Raw genomic sequence first — 14,787 nt, forward strand, 5'->3', positions numbered from 1 at the left:
AAGTTATGACCTGGGGGTATATAAGGTTTTTTTGAAATATAAGGTTTTATTTCTATTTCGACATTGTCGAAAGTGATTGGAGCGTAACTTACCTCCCTCTCACGGCCACCACTCCTTCAAACACATCCAATCAAAATTTTCAGATAGTCATTTTATTCAGCGTAGTAAAAAGTTCTGGAAATTAGGTCTTTGAGAATAACCTTGGGGTAAGGGATGTAATTGATGCCCTGGGGGCAGATAAGGTGTTTCTAGAAAGCGTTGTCGTTTCCAAAAGTGCTCATTCGATTGGAAATCGAAAGGCCTAGTGCCCTTTTTAATAGTCGAAAGTGATTGGAAGGCTTGACATTTTTATAGTAAAGATCGATGTGGGTGTAATGTATTATTTTTTGTTGTTGTTTTTGTTTAGACCAGGGCACTTCCTATCGAAGGAGATGTCGCGGGAACTTCAAAAAGGGCTCATTCGATTGAAAATAGAAAGGGCTTATGCTCTTTTTAATAGTCGAAAGTGATTGGTGGGCAACTAGTCCCCCTTCCACTCCCACCCTCCTATTTGTCCATTATTTTTAAAAACTAAATGTTGCCTTAAGATTAAATCAAAATGCACTGTGATCATGGGCATAGGCAGCATTAGGCAACATATTAATAGTCGAAAGTGATTGTAGGGCAACTAACCCCCCCCCCACGTTCAGCATTCCCCCAAACACATCCAATCAAAACTTTGAGATAGCCATTTTGTTCAGAATAGTTGATTTCCAGATAGAAAATATGTTTTTGAGGACGACACTCCCCTACAACCTTCAGGACAAGGGTTTTAAGTTATGGCCTTGGGGCATATAAGTTTCTTATAGAAGGCGTTGTCGTAGAAACTTCAAAAAAGGCTCATTCCATTGGAAATTCAAACGGCTAGTGCCATTTTCAATAGTCGAAAGTGATTGGAGGGAAACTAGCCACCCCCCCTATGCCCATAATTCCCCCTAACACATCCAATCAAAATTTTGAGATAGCCATTTTGTTCATCGTAGTTGATTTCCAGATAGAAAATATGTTTTTGGGGAGGACACTCCCCTACCACCCTCAAGGCAAGGGTTTTAAGTTATGCCCTTGGGGCATATAAGGTTTTTATAGAAGGTGTTGTAGAAACTTCAAAAAAGACTCATTCGATTTGAAATTCAAAGCGCTAGTGCCCTTTTTAATAGTCGAAAGTGATTGGAGGGCAACTAAACCCCTCTCACGCCCACCTTTTCCCCGAACACATCCAATCAAAATTTGAGAATTTTGAGCCATTTTATTAAACGTAGTTTTAAGTTCTGGAAATTAGGTTTTTGAGGAGGACAACTCCCCCACGGCCCTCGGGGCTAGGGTTGTAAGTTATGCCTTGGGGGCATATAAGGTTTTGTATGGACAAAGTTGTCGTAGAAACTTCAGAAAGGGCCCATTCGATTGGAAATTTAAATGGCTAGTTCCCTTTTTAATAGTCGAAAGTGATTCTAAGGCAACAGACTCCCCTTCCACACCCAGCATTTCCCCAAACATATCCAATCAAAATGTTGATACAGCCATTTTGTTCAACGTAGTTGAAAGTTCTGGAAATTACATGTTTAAGCAGGACACTCCCCCCATAGTCTTAAGGGGCAACGGTTATAAGTTATGCCCTGGGGCATATATGGTTCTTATGGAAGGAATGCTCGTATAAACCTCAGAGAGGGATCATTTGATTGGAAATTGAAATTTCTAGTTCGCTATTTTCTAGCGTCAAAAGATATTGGAGGGTAGCCAACCCCCCCCCCCCCTCCCTCCCCAAACCCATTTTTCCCAAATGCATCCAATAAAAACTTTGATATAGCTATTTTGTTCAAAATAGTTCAAAGATCATATAACAAAAACTCCAGTGTCGACACAACCCCCCAGGGCCCGGGGCCAGGTGTTGTAAGTTATGCCTTGGGGGCATATATAGGTCTTATGGAAGGAATGCTCGTATGAACTTCAAAGAGGGCTCATTTGATTACAAATTGAAAGTTCTAGTTCACTTTTTAAGAGTAAAAATAGATTGAAGGACACCTAGCCCCCCCCCCCGCCACGCCCTTTTTTCTCAAACCCATCCGATAAGAACTTTGATATAACTTTTTTTTAAAAGTGTTCAAAGACCATATAATAAAAACTCAGGGGCCAACACAACCCCCAGGGCCCAAGGGTAGGTGTTGTAAGTTATGCCCTGGGGGAATATATGATTCTTATTGAAGGGATGCTCGTAAAAAATTCAGAGATGGTTCATTTGATTGGAAATCGAAAGTTCCAGTTCAGTTTTTTAAATTCAAAAGAGATTGGAGGGCAACTAGCCCCCTCCCCCACCCAATTTTCCCCAAATGCATCCAATAAAAATTGTGAGATAGCCATTAAGTTAAAAATTGCTCAAAAGTCAGATAACAAAACTCAGGTGTCGACACAATCCCCCAGGGCCCGGGGGCAGGCGTTTTAAGATATGCCCTGGGGCATATATGGTTCGTATGAAAGAGATGCTCGTATAAACTTTAGAGAGGGCTCATTTGATTGGATATAAAAGTTCGAGCTCACTTTTTAATAGTGAAAAGAGATCCGAGTGCAGCTAACCCCCGCCCCCACACCTTCTTTTTAAAAACCCATCTAATGAAAATTTTGAGACAAACATTTTGTTAAAAATAGTTCAAAGGTCGGATAAGAAAACATCGGGTGTCAATGCAATCCCCAGGGCTCAGGGGAAGGCGTTCTAAGTTATGTCCTAAGGGCATGTATGGTTCTTATCAAAGGGATGCTCGTATAACCTTCATAAAGGGCTCATATGATTGGAAATTGAAAGTTCTAGTTCACTTTTTAAGAGTCAAGAGAGTTAAACTAACCCCCTCCCCCACGCTCTTTTTTCCCCAAACCCGTCCGCTACACATTTTGAGAGAGCCAGTGTTTTAGAAATTGTTCAAAAATTAGATAAGAAAAACTCCCCCCAGAGACCGGGGGATAGGCGTTGTAAGTTTTGTCCTGGGGGCGTATATGGTTCTTATGAAAGGGATGCTCGTATAAACTTCAGAGGGGGCTCATTTGATTTGAAATTTAAAGTTCTAGTTCAATTTTTAAGAGTCAAAAGATATCCAAGGGCAACTAGCCTCCCCCCCCACATACCCTTTTTTCCCCAAGCCCATCCGATAAAATTTTTATAATAGCCATTTCATTAAAAAATAGCTCAAAGGTCAGATAAGAAAAATTCCTGTGTCGACGGAATCCGCCAGGGCCCGGTGGCAGGCGTTATGAGTAATGCTCTAGGGGCATATATAGTCCTTATGGAAGGGATGCTCGTATAAAGTTCGGAGAGGACTCATTTGATTGAAAATTGAAAGTTCTTCTTCACTTTTTAAGAGTCGAAAGAGATCGGAGGGCAACTAGCCCCTCTCCCCTCCTCCACGCCCTAAGTGCATCAGATAAAAATTTTTAGATAGACATTTTGAAAATAGTTCAAAGTTCTGATAACAAAAAACTACGGTCTCGACACAGTCCCCCAGGGTCCGGGGGTAGGCGTTGTAAGTTATGCCTTGGGAGTTAAATGCTTGTGATGGAAGGGGTGCTCGTATAAACTTCCTAGAGGGCTCATTTGATTGGAAATTGAAAGTTGTAATTCACTTTTTAAGAGTCAAAAGTGATTGGAGGACAGCTAGCCTCCCCCCCCCATTCCATTTTCCCAAAGGCCCTTCATATAGAAGGGGTCGTCGTGTAAACTTCAGAGGGGGCTCATTCAATTGAAAATCGAAAGTTCTAGTGCCCTTTTTAAGAGTCAAAAGGGATCGGAGGGCAAATGCCCCCCCCAGGCCCTTTTTCCCCAAATACATCTGATAAAGAATTTGAGGTAGCCATTTTGTTAAAAATAGTTCAAAGATCATATAATAAAAACTCCTTTACGTATGGCCATTCGTTAAAAATAGTTCAAAGGTCAGATAAGAGAAACTCCTGTGTCGAAACAACCACCCAGGGCCGGGTCAGGCGTTGTAAGTATTGCTCTGGGGGCATATATGGTTCTTATGGAAGGTTTGCTCGTATAAATTTCAGAGAGGGTTCATTTGAATATAAATTAAAAGTTGTAGTTCATTTTCTCAGAGTGAAAAAAGATCGGAGGGCAACTAACCCTTCCCGCCCTCCGCGTCTTTGGGTGTATCGGATGGACAAACCCATCCGATAAGAAGTTCAGCTGACCATTTTGTTAAAAATAGTTCAACCATCGCGTATTAAAACTCCAGGGTCGACACAACCCCCCAGGGCCCAGGGACAGGCGCTGTAAGTTATACTCTGGGGATATATATATATGGCTCTTATAGAAGGGATACTCGTATAAACTTCAGAGAGGGCTCATTTGATTGAACATAGAAAGTTCTAGTTCATTTTTAAAGAGTCAAAAGAGACCGAAGCTTAATCTAGTCCCCCCCCATGCCCATTTTCCCCAAACCCATCCGATAAAACATTTGAAATAGCATTTTTGTTAAAAATAGTTCAAGCATTAGATAATAAAAACTCCGAAATTGACACAAACCCATTGTTTCACTTTGATATTGTTACTTTGATATCAGTTTTGATACTTTGTTGAATATTTTTTTTTTTTTTTTAATTTTGATTTTGAAATAAGGATTTTTTAAAAACTTGAAATTTTTTGCAATCAAAAACGAACAAAAAATAATTAAAAAAAACTTTCCGAAAAATAAGTTTTTCAAAGAAAAGTAAAGGTCATTTTAAACTTAAGCTTAGCAGATAGAAATACCTTTGAAAATTCAAACTCGAAACGACCAGAAATTACTATTAAAGAATAAATGAAACCCAAAACAAACAGAAATTAAATGAACAATCATAGCAAAAACATGCAACAAGTAATAATATAAATGAATAAATAGATTTTAAAGCGAGTAATGCTTAGATTGGATATGAAAATCAAGCTTATGTCGAAAAAAATATTTTCCTATTGTAGCACAAATGAAACTTAAAACGAACAGAAATTAAATAAACAATCAATGCAAACAATAGTTATTAATGTAAGTTAATAAATAAATCTTAAAATGAGTGAAACTTAAATTTAATATGCAAATCAAGCTTGAAACGAACAAAAATCACCACAAACAAGAGTTTGGGTAAGACCTCCTTCTCTCACTGTAAAAGTCTAAAACCTACTGCGTCATTGGCGCTTTACTGAAAACTATATGCGTCTTGAACAGTCTTGGAAAGTATAAACAACATCAAATTGAATATTTGATGTATAATGATATTAATTGTTGAAAGATTCATCAGTTCAAGAATTTATTTCATTATAATTGTATTTTTATTTTCAATGCTGTAAGAACTGGAAAAGAAAATATTTGTAATATAATCCGATTTCAGTTAAGCGCCAGTGACGCAGTAGGCTTTTGGTTTTTATTTACAGTTAGGAAAGGAGGCATCCAACACTTTTTTGTAGTGAAACTATATTCGTCTTTAACAACTTTAAAAGAGCTAATAAATTAAACTGAATATTTGATGTATAATCATATTAATTGCTGAAAGCTCTTCAGCTCAAAATGTTCCTATAATTTTAATGTTTATTTTCAATATTAAGTACAAAAGAAAATATTGGTCATAAAATTGGTTTTCAGTAAAGCGCCAATAACGCAGTAGTTTTTAGACTTTTACAGTGAGGGATGGAGGTTATACCCAAACTCTTGTTTGTGGTGATTTTTGTTCGTTTCAAGCTTGATTTGCATATTAAATTTAAGTTTCACTCATTTTAAGATTTATTTATTAACTTACATTAGTATCTATTGTATGTTTGTTTCCATTGACTGTTTATTTAATTTCTGTTCGTTTTAAGTTTCATTTGTACTTCAATAGGAAAATATTTTCTTAGTCTTGAGCTTGATTTTCATATTCAATCTAAGCATTACTCGCTTTAATATTTATTGATTCATTTATATTATTACTTGTTGTATGTTTTTTTTGGTATGATTGTTTCTTTAACTTCTATTCGTTGTGAGTTTCATTTATTCTTCAATAGTGATTTCTGGTCGTTTTAAGTTTGAATTTTAAAAGGTATTTGTATCTGCTGAGCTTAAGCATCTGACGAAGATAAAGGAAATGACGACGACACGGCGGCTCCGATTGTAAATGACGTCCTGGGAACTGTTGAAGTAGATTTCAGACCAGGTCCTCTTGAAGAAGAACAATTTGAAGACATCGACAACATCATCCTCACAGAAGAAGAGGGTGCATCAACTTCGAGAGGTAGGCCACAGAAGAGGCAGTTCAAAGCCACGAACCCAAAATGGAGGAAGCAAAAAGGATCCTTTCCTTGGTGAAACTTGGGCGAGGGAGCTACTCAGGCGTTTCAGAAAGCCCGAAAAGCAATAGAAGGAAAAACACCAGTAGAGGTTTTGGCTTTGTTTCTAGACGATAAATTCTTTGACCTCATTTCTCGTGAAACGGTTAGATATGCGACGTCTAAGGAAAACTTTGCCTTTACTACATCAGCTAACAAAATCTGTGTGTTTGTGGGAATACTGATTTTTTAGGGCAATAATAGGTTATAATTCCATAGAGCTTATTGGTCAGTCAATAAAGATCTTGGGAGTGACCTGGTCAAGCAAGCAATGTCCAGAAATTGATTTATGAAGATAAAAGAGAACATCCACTTCGTGGACAACGATACAGTTCAAAGCTTCAAAAATCAGCGGGATTTCAAGGTGAAGCCCCTCTTCGACATAATCATCGCAAACTTTAAGCAGTTTGGAATTTTCTCTCAGCATCTATCCATTGACGAAATGATTGTGAAGTACTACGGGAAACATAGCCTGAAGCAGCTCATCCGAGGCAAGTCCATTCGATTCAGATATAAACTATGGGCTATATGCACTTCGGATGGCTATTGCCTTCAGTTTCATCTGTACTCGGGGAAGGAGCCTAGTGCCCCATCTCAGACTGCTAAAGAAGGCCTAGGGTCTCAAGTCGTGAAAACACTTCTGGAAATTGTTGAAGATGGCAACAGCCACGAGATATATTTTGACAATTTCTTTACAAGTCATCAGCTTTTGTGTGATCTAAAAGGAGCTGGATTTCGAGCGACTGGGACGGTTAGAGAAAACCGATTGGCAAGGTGCCCTCTCCCTTCCAACAAGGATTTTAAGAAGGAGCATCGTGGAGCCTATGATTATTGGTTTGATGCAGCCAACAATACATTGGTTGTAAAATGGCAGAACAATAACGTTGTCTCTGTTGCATCTAACCATCCCAGCCTAGATCCACTAAGACCAGTTGAACAAACATTTAAGGGACAGATGGTACAGACGGCAGTGAAGCAGCCTCATCTACTCAGGCAACACAACTGGAACATGGGTGGAGTTGAATTACATGACTGGCTTGTCAGCAGGTATGCTGTGTCTATTAGTGGAAAGAAATGGCATTGCGCTCTATTCTTGGGCCTGTTAGACATGGCTGTCGTCAATGCTTGTACACTATTCAATATGGTGGTTGACAAAGAAAAGGAAATGACACTTGTAGATTTTAGACGGGAGGTCACACGAGCCCTTTTGAAAACAAATTACGGAAGAGGGGAACCAAGGCCTTCAATTTTAGAAAGAAGACCAGTTTCTGTGCCACCAGTCAGCACCCGATATGATAGAATAGGACACATCCTAGTGAAGCGCGAAGAGCAACGGCGATGCCAAGGCGAATATTCCAAGAAAAATCACTGAGCTACTGTGAAAAATGTGACGTCACCCTGTGCACTGGCTGTTTTGCGTCTTACCACACTAAGTTTTGATTTGTTTGGTTTTGTGTTGCATTTAATTCAATCTTTGGCATTAAAAATATACTTGATGAAATCGTGTATACTTTGATACCACTAGAGCCCACTGTCCTATAAATAGGACAGCTTGTATCTCAGAAACCGGAACCAGGAAAAATCTATAAATGCATTTTTGGCTTACTTATGTGATTAAATAAAAAAAACAAGTTTTTTAAACTGAAAGTAAGGAGCGACATTAAAACTTAAAACGAACAGAAATTATTCCGTATATGAAAGGGGCTGTCCCCTCCTCAACGCCTCGCTCTTTACGCTAAAGTTTTTTATTGTTTTAAAAAATAAAGTTGAGAGACAGAGTCAAACTTTAGCGTAAAGAGCGAGGCGTTGAGGAGGGGACAGCCCGTTTCATATACGGAATAATTTCTGTTCGTTTTAAGTTTTAATGTCGCTCCTTACTTTCAGTTTAAAAAACTTGTTTTTTTTATTTAATTTCTGATCGTTTTTTAGTTAATGCAGCTTTTATTTGCATAAAAATTTTACTTTTCTTTTGCTAAATGGATGTCTTTACAAATTAACTTACGTAACTAACTTCTATATTCGTATATTTTTCTTCTGGCAAAAAATACAAAGTTGCAGATTTTTGCAGATATGAGCTTGAAACCTTTGTAATACGGTTTTCTGATACGCTGAATCTGACGGTGTGATTTTCATTAAAATTCTTTCACTTGTAGGGGATGTTTCCGCCCTCTTTAAAAAATCGAGAAAATTTTCTCAGGTTCGTAGCCTTTGATGAGTAATACTAAACTTAATAAAATTTATATATTTAGGATCAGCATTATAAACACATTCCTTTGATACATTTATTGACATCAAAATTCCGTTTTTAAAAGTTTCGATTACTATTGAGCCGTATCGCTTGTTTTTTTATTGTTTTTTTATTACGTATATGTTATTACGTATATGAAGGGGTTCTCCCTTAGTCAATACCACGCTCTTTACGTTAAAAGTTAAAAAAAAATTTAATTCACAAACCCCTGAATCACAAAGGCCGTTTAATTAGAATAGATAGCTCTTTTGAAAGCACTAAAAAAAAACTGTATCGTAAAGAGCGAGGTATTGACTTGCGGGAGAACCCCCTCATATAGGTTATAATTTCTGTTCCTTTTAAGTTCTAGTATTCCTTCTTACATTTAAGTTGAAAAAACTTGTTTTTTTTATTTAATTTCTGTTCGTTTTTTAAATAATGCTTGGAAATTTGGCTCCCCCTTCATAGCCATGTCACTTACCCCACAGAAACATCCTCCACGTAAATATTCTCCAGAGTTACTCCCCCCTCGAGCCCCCCCCCCCCTCCAGAAAAAATCCTTCCTGAAAATGGTTGTATACGTCCCAATAACCAATAAATAATGCTGCCAAGTCCGGCGCCCCCTTCATGGCAATTTCCCTTCCCCCATGAAAAATTCCTTCATGAACAGATCCTCCAACATAACCACCGACCCCCCCTTCCCTCCCACAAACAGAAAAAAAACCTCCTGAAAACTTCTGTATACTTCCCAATAACCAATACTATATGTTAACATTGGGTAAAGTTCATAACTTTTAGCCCTCCCTCTGGGAACTTCGGGGGATTAAGTCATCCTAAAATACATATTTATCATATTTTCGACCATGCTGAACAAAATGGCTATCTCAAAATTTTGATCGGGTGACTTTGGAAAAAAAATAAGCGTGGGAGGGGGCCTAGTTGCCCTCCATTTTTTCTGGTCACTTAAAAAGGGAACTAGAACTTTTAATTTCAGTTCCAATGAGCCCTCTCACGATATTCTAGGACTATTGGGTCGATACGATTACCCCTGGGGAAAAAAACAAAAAACAAACAAACAAACAAATAAACACGCATCCCTGATCTTTCTTCTGGAAAAAAATAGAAAATTCCACATATTTGTAGATAGGAGCTTTAAACCTCTACAGTAGGGTTCTCTGATACGCTGAACATGATGGTGTGATTTTCATTAAGGTTCTATAACTTTTAGGGGGCCTTTCACCCTTTTTTCGAAATTCAGCCAAATTTTCTCAGGCGCGTAACTTTTGATGGGTAGCCTAAACTTGATGAAAGTTTTATATTTGAATTCAGCATTGAAATCTGATTCTTTTGATATATCTATTGGTATCAAAAACCCGTTTTCTAGAGTTTCGGTTACCATTGAGCCGGGTCGCTCCTTACTTACAGTTCGTTACCACGAACTGTTTGATCTAAGCAGTTTCCAATTTGCTCATTAAATCTTATTCCGTATATGAAAGGGGATTTCCCTTCCTCAACGCTTTGCTCTTTACGCTAAAGTTTTTTATTTTTTTAAAAAACAAAGTTAAAAGACAGAGTCAAACATTAGAGTAACGCGCGATGCGTTGAGCATTGAACATCCCATTTCGTAAAGATACTAACTTATTCTCGTTTTTAGTTTTATTATCGCTCCTTACTTTCGTTTAATAAAACTTGTTTTTTTTTTATTTAATTTATTTTAGCTTTTTAGTTAATTCAGATTTTATTTCAATAAAAATTTTACTTTTATTTTGCTAAGTGGATGTCTTTACAAATTAACTTACGTAACTAACTTCTATATTCGTATATTTTTCTTCTGGCAAAAAATACAAAGTTGCAGATTTTTGCAGATATGAGCTTGAAACCTATGTAATAGGGTTTTCTGATACGCTGAATCTGACGGTGTGATTTTCATCAAAATTCTTTCACTTGTAGGGGTTTTTTCCCCCCTATTTAAAAAATCGAGTAAATTTTCTCAGGCTCGTAGCCTTTGATGAGTAATACTAAACTTAATAAAATCTATATATTTAGGATCATCATTATAAACACATTCTTTTGATACATTTATTGACATCAAAATTCCGTTTTTAAAAGTTTCGATTACTATTGAGCCGTATCGCTTGTTTTTTTATTGTTTTTTTATTACATATATGTTATAACGTATATGAGGGGGCTCTCCCCTTAGCCAATACCACTCTCTTTACGGTAAAAGTTAAAAAAACTTTGATTCACAAACCCCTGAATCACAAAGGCTGTTTAATCAGAATAGATAGGTCTTTTGGAAGCACTTAAAAAAAAACTGTAGCGTAAAGAGCGAGGTATTAACTTTGGGGAGAACCCCCTCACATACGTTATAATTTCTGTTCGTTTTAAGTTCTAATATTCCTTCTTACATTTCAGTTGAAAAAACTTGTTTTTTTTATTTAATTTCTGATCGTTTTTTAAATAATGCTTGGAAATCCGGCGCCTCCTTCATATAAATGTCCCTTGCCCCAAAGAAACATCCTCTACGGAAATATTCTCCCGAGTAACCCCGTCCTCTAGCCCCCCCCTCCAGAAAAAATCCTTCCTGAAAATGGTTGTATACTTCCCAATAACCAATAAATAATGCTGGCAAGTCTGGTACCCCCTTCATGGCGATTTCCCTTCCCCCATGAAAACTTCCTTCATGAACAGATCTTCCAACATAACCCCCAAGCCCCCCTTCCCAACCACAACCAGAAAAAAAAACAACAGAAAAAATATTTATAAGTCCCAATAACCAATACTATATTTTAACATTGGGTAAAGTTAATAACTTTTAGCCCTCCCTCTGGGAACTTCGGGGGATTAAGTCATCCTAAAAGACATATTTATCATATTTTCGACCATGCTGAACAAAATGGCTATCTCAAAATTTTGATCGGGTGACTTTGGGAAAAAAATAAGCGTGGCCTAGTTGCCCTCCATTTTTTTTTGGTCACTTAAAAAGGGAACTAGAACTTTTAATTCCCTTTCCAATGAGCCCCCCCACGATATTCTAGGACGACTGGGTCGATACGATCACCCCTGGGGAAAAGAAAAAAAAACAAAGAAAAAACAAATAAACGCGCATCCGTGATCTTTCTTCAGGCAAAAAATGGAAAATTCCACATTTTTGTAGATAGGAGCTTGAAACCTCTACAGTAGGGTTCTCTGATACGCTGAATATGATGGTGTGATTTTCATTAAGGTTCTATAGTTTTTTGGGGGTTGTTCCCCCTTTTTTCGAAAATCAGTCAAATTTTCTCAGGCACTTAAATTTTGATGTGTAGCACTAAACTTGATAACAATTAGATATTTGAATTCAGCATTTAAATATTATTCTTTTGATATATCTATTATTATCAAAAACACGTTTCCTAGAGTTTCGGTTACCCTTGAGCCGGGTCGCTCCTTACTTACAGTTCGTTACCACGAACTGTTTGATCTAAGCAGTTTCCAATTTGCTCATTAAATCTTATTCCGTATATGAAAGGGGCTTTCCCCTCCTCAACGCCTCGCTCTTTTCGCTAAAGTTTTTTATTGTTTTCAAAAATAAAGTTGAGAGACAGAGTCAAACTTTAGCGTAAAGAGCGAGGAGTTGAGGAGGGGACAGCCCCGTTCATATACGGAATAATGTCTTTTCGTTTTAAGTTTTAATGTCGCTCCTTACTTTCAGTTTAAAAAACTGGTTTTTTTTTATTTAATTTCTGATCGTTTTTTAGTTAATGCAGCTTTTATTTGCACAAAAATTTTACTTTTCTTTTGCTAAATGGATGTCTTTACAAATTAACTTACGCAACTAACTTCTATATTCGTATATTTTTCTTCAGGCAAAAAATACAAAGTTGCAGATTTTTGCAGATATGAGCTTGAAACCTATGTAATAGGGTTTTCTGATACGCTGAATCTGACGGTGTGATTTTCATTAAAATTCTTTCACTTTTAGGGGATGTTTTACCCCTCTTTAAAAAATCGAGTAAATTTTCTCAGGCTCGTAGCCTTTGATGAGTAATACTAAACTTAATAAAATTTATATATTTAGAATCAGCATTATAAACAAATTCTTTTGATACATTTATTGACATCAAAATTCCGTTTGTAAAAGTTTCGATTACTATTGAGCCGTATCGCTTGTTTTTTTATTGTTTTTTTATTACGTATATGTTATTACGTATATGAAGGGGTTCTCCCCTTAGTCAATACCACGCTCTTTACGTTAAAAGTTAAAAAAAATTTGATTCACAAACCCCTGAATCACAAAGGCCGTTTAATTAGAATAGATAGCTCTTTTGAAAGCACTAAAAAAAACTGTAGCGTAAAGAGCGAGGTATTGACTTGGGGGAGAACCCACTCACATACGTTATAATTTCTGTTCGTTTTAAGTTCTAATATTCCTTCTTACATTTCAGTTGAAAAAACTTGTTTTTTTTAATTTAATTTCTGATCGTTTTTTAAATAATGCTTGGAAATCTGGCGCCCCCTTCATAGAAATGTCCCTTATCCCAAAGAAACATCCTCCACGGAAATATTCTCTAGATTAACCCCCTCCTCTAGCACCCCCCCAGCCTGATATAATCATTAATTAAAATTTTTTTATACTTCACATTTAAAAATAAAATATGCTTGGAATTCCGGCGCCCCCTTCATGGCAATTTCCCTTCCCCAATTAAAACTTCCTTCATGAACAGATCCTCCAACATAACCACCGACCCACCCTTACCAACCACAACCAGAAAAAAAAACACCTGAAAAATTCTGTATACTTCCCAATAACCAATACAATATGTTAACATTGGGTAAAGTTCATAACTTTTAGCCCTCCCCCTGGGAACTTCGGGGGATTAAGTCATCCTAAAAGACATATTTATCATATTTTCAACCATGCTCAACAAAATGGCTATCTCAAAATTTTGATCGGGTGACTTTGGGAAAAAAATGAGCGTGGGAGGGGGCCTAGTTGCCCTCCAATTTTTTTGGTCACTTAAAAAGGGCACTAGGACTTTTAATTTCCGTTCCAATGAGCCCTCTCACGATATTCTAGGACCCCTGGGTCGATACGATCACCCCTCGGGAAAAAAAAAAACAAACAAACAAACAAATAAACACGCATCCGTGATCTTTCTTCTGGCAAAAAATGTAAAATTCCACATTTTTGTAGATAGGAGCTTGAAACCTCTACAGTAGGGTTTTCTGATATGCTGTATCTGATGGTGTGATTTTCATTAAGGTTCTATAACTTTTAAGGGGTCTATCCTCCTTTTTTCGAAGATCAGGCAAATTTTTTCCGGCGCTTGACTTTTGATGGGTATCACTAAACTTGATGAAAGTTATATATTTGAAATCAGCATTGAAATCTGATTCTTTTGATATATCTATTGGTATCAAAAACACGTTTTCTAGAGTTTCGGTTACCATTGAGCCGGGTCGCTCCTTACTTACAGTTCGTTACCACGAACTGTTTGATAAAAAGAAACTGGTGAAAAGGACAAATAGAATCTCTGAAATTTTTTTCTTGGGCGTTAACGGGTTAAAGTACTCTTCAAAAAATGTCATTCAGTAAGTATTTAAGTACTTGGAATTGTATTTAAGTATGTACTTAAGTACACGTATTAAAGTTCCAACCCAACACTGTTCTCAGGTTCGCAGCTTTTTTTTAACGACTCTCAATTTATTCAATTTCACATATCGACAATTCTCATAATCCGGTGCTCACACATATAGGATTATTTATAAGCTCCAAGCTTAAATACGATATTTGTATCTGCCTACGAAATTTCTTATAAAATATATCTGGCGTTCTGAATTTTGAAATTAACTGTATTTGGTATTATAAATCAACTATTGACTAGATATCAGCAAACAAATAATGAAAATCGGCAAAACGTTTACATGGTCTAGAGCAACACCAGGCCCCAATAGAAAAGGCGGGGGATCAAAGTATATTTATGAGGCTAGCAGGTAGTATATTTAGAATGTGTTTTTTAGGTAGCGAATTAATTACGACGATCAGAATTTTCTATCGTTTGTGGTGTAGATATAGGAACGAAAGTTTTATTTTTAGATTAAATAGGTTAGGCAAAATAATGAAACGTGAGTTTCCCTAAAATTTCAAAAGACCTTTCTAGGACGTTATTTAAGCTTTAGCTCTATCATTGAAAGTTTTATCTTAACTAACTTAATTACTGTCCCA

This window comes from Artemia sp. Qi Xiang Cuo, chromosome 2 (genome assembly GCF_049724085.1).
Source record: "Artemia sp. Qi Xiang Cuo chromosome 2, ASM4972408v1, whole genome shotgun sequence".
NCBI lineage: Eukaryota > Metazoa > Arthropoda > Branchiopoda > Anostraca > Artemiidae > Artemia > Artemia sp. Qi Xiang Cuo.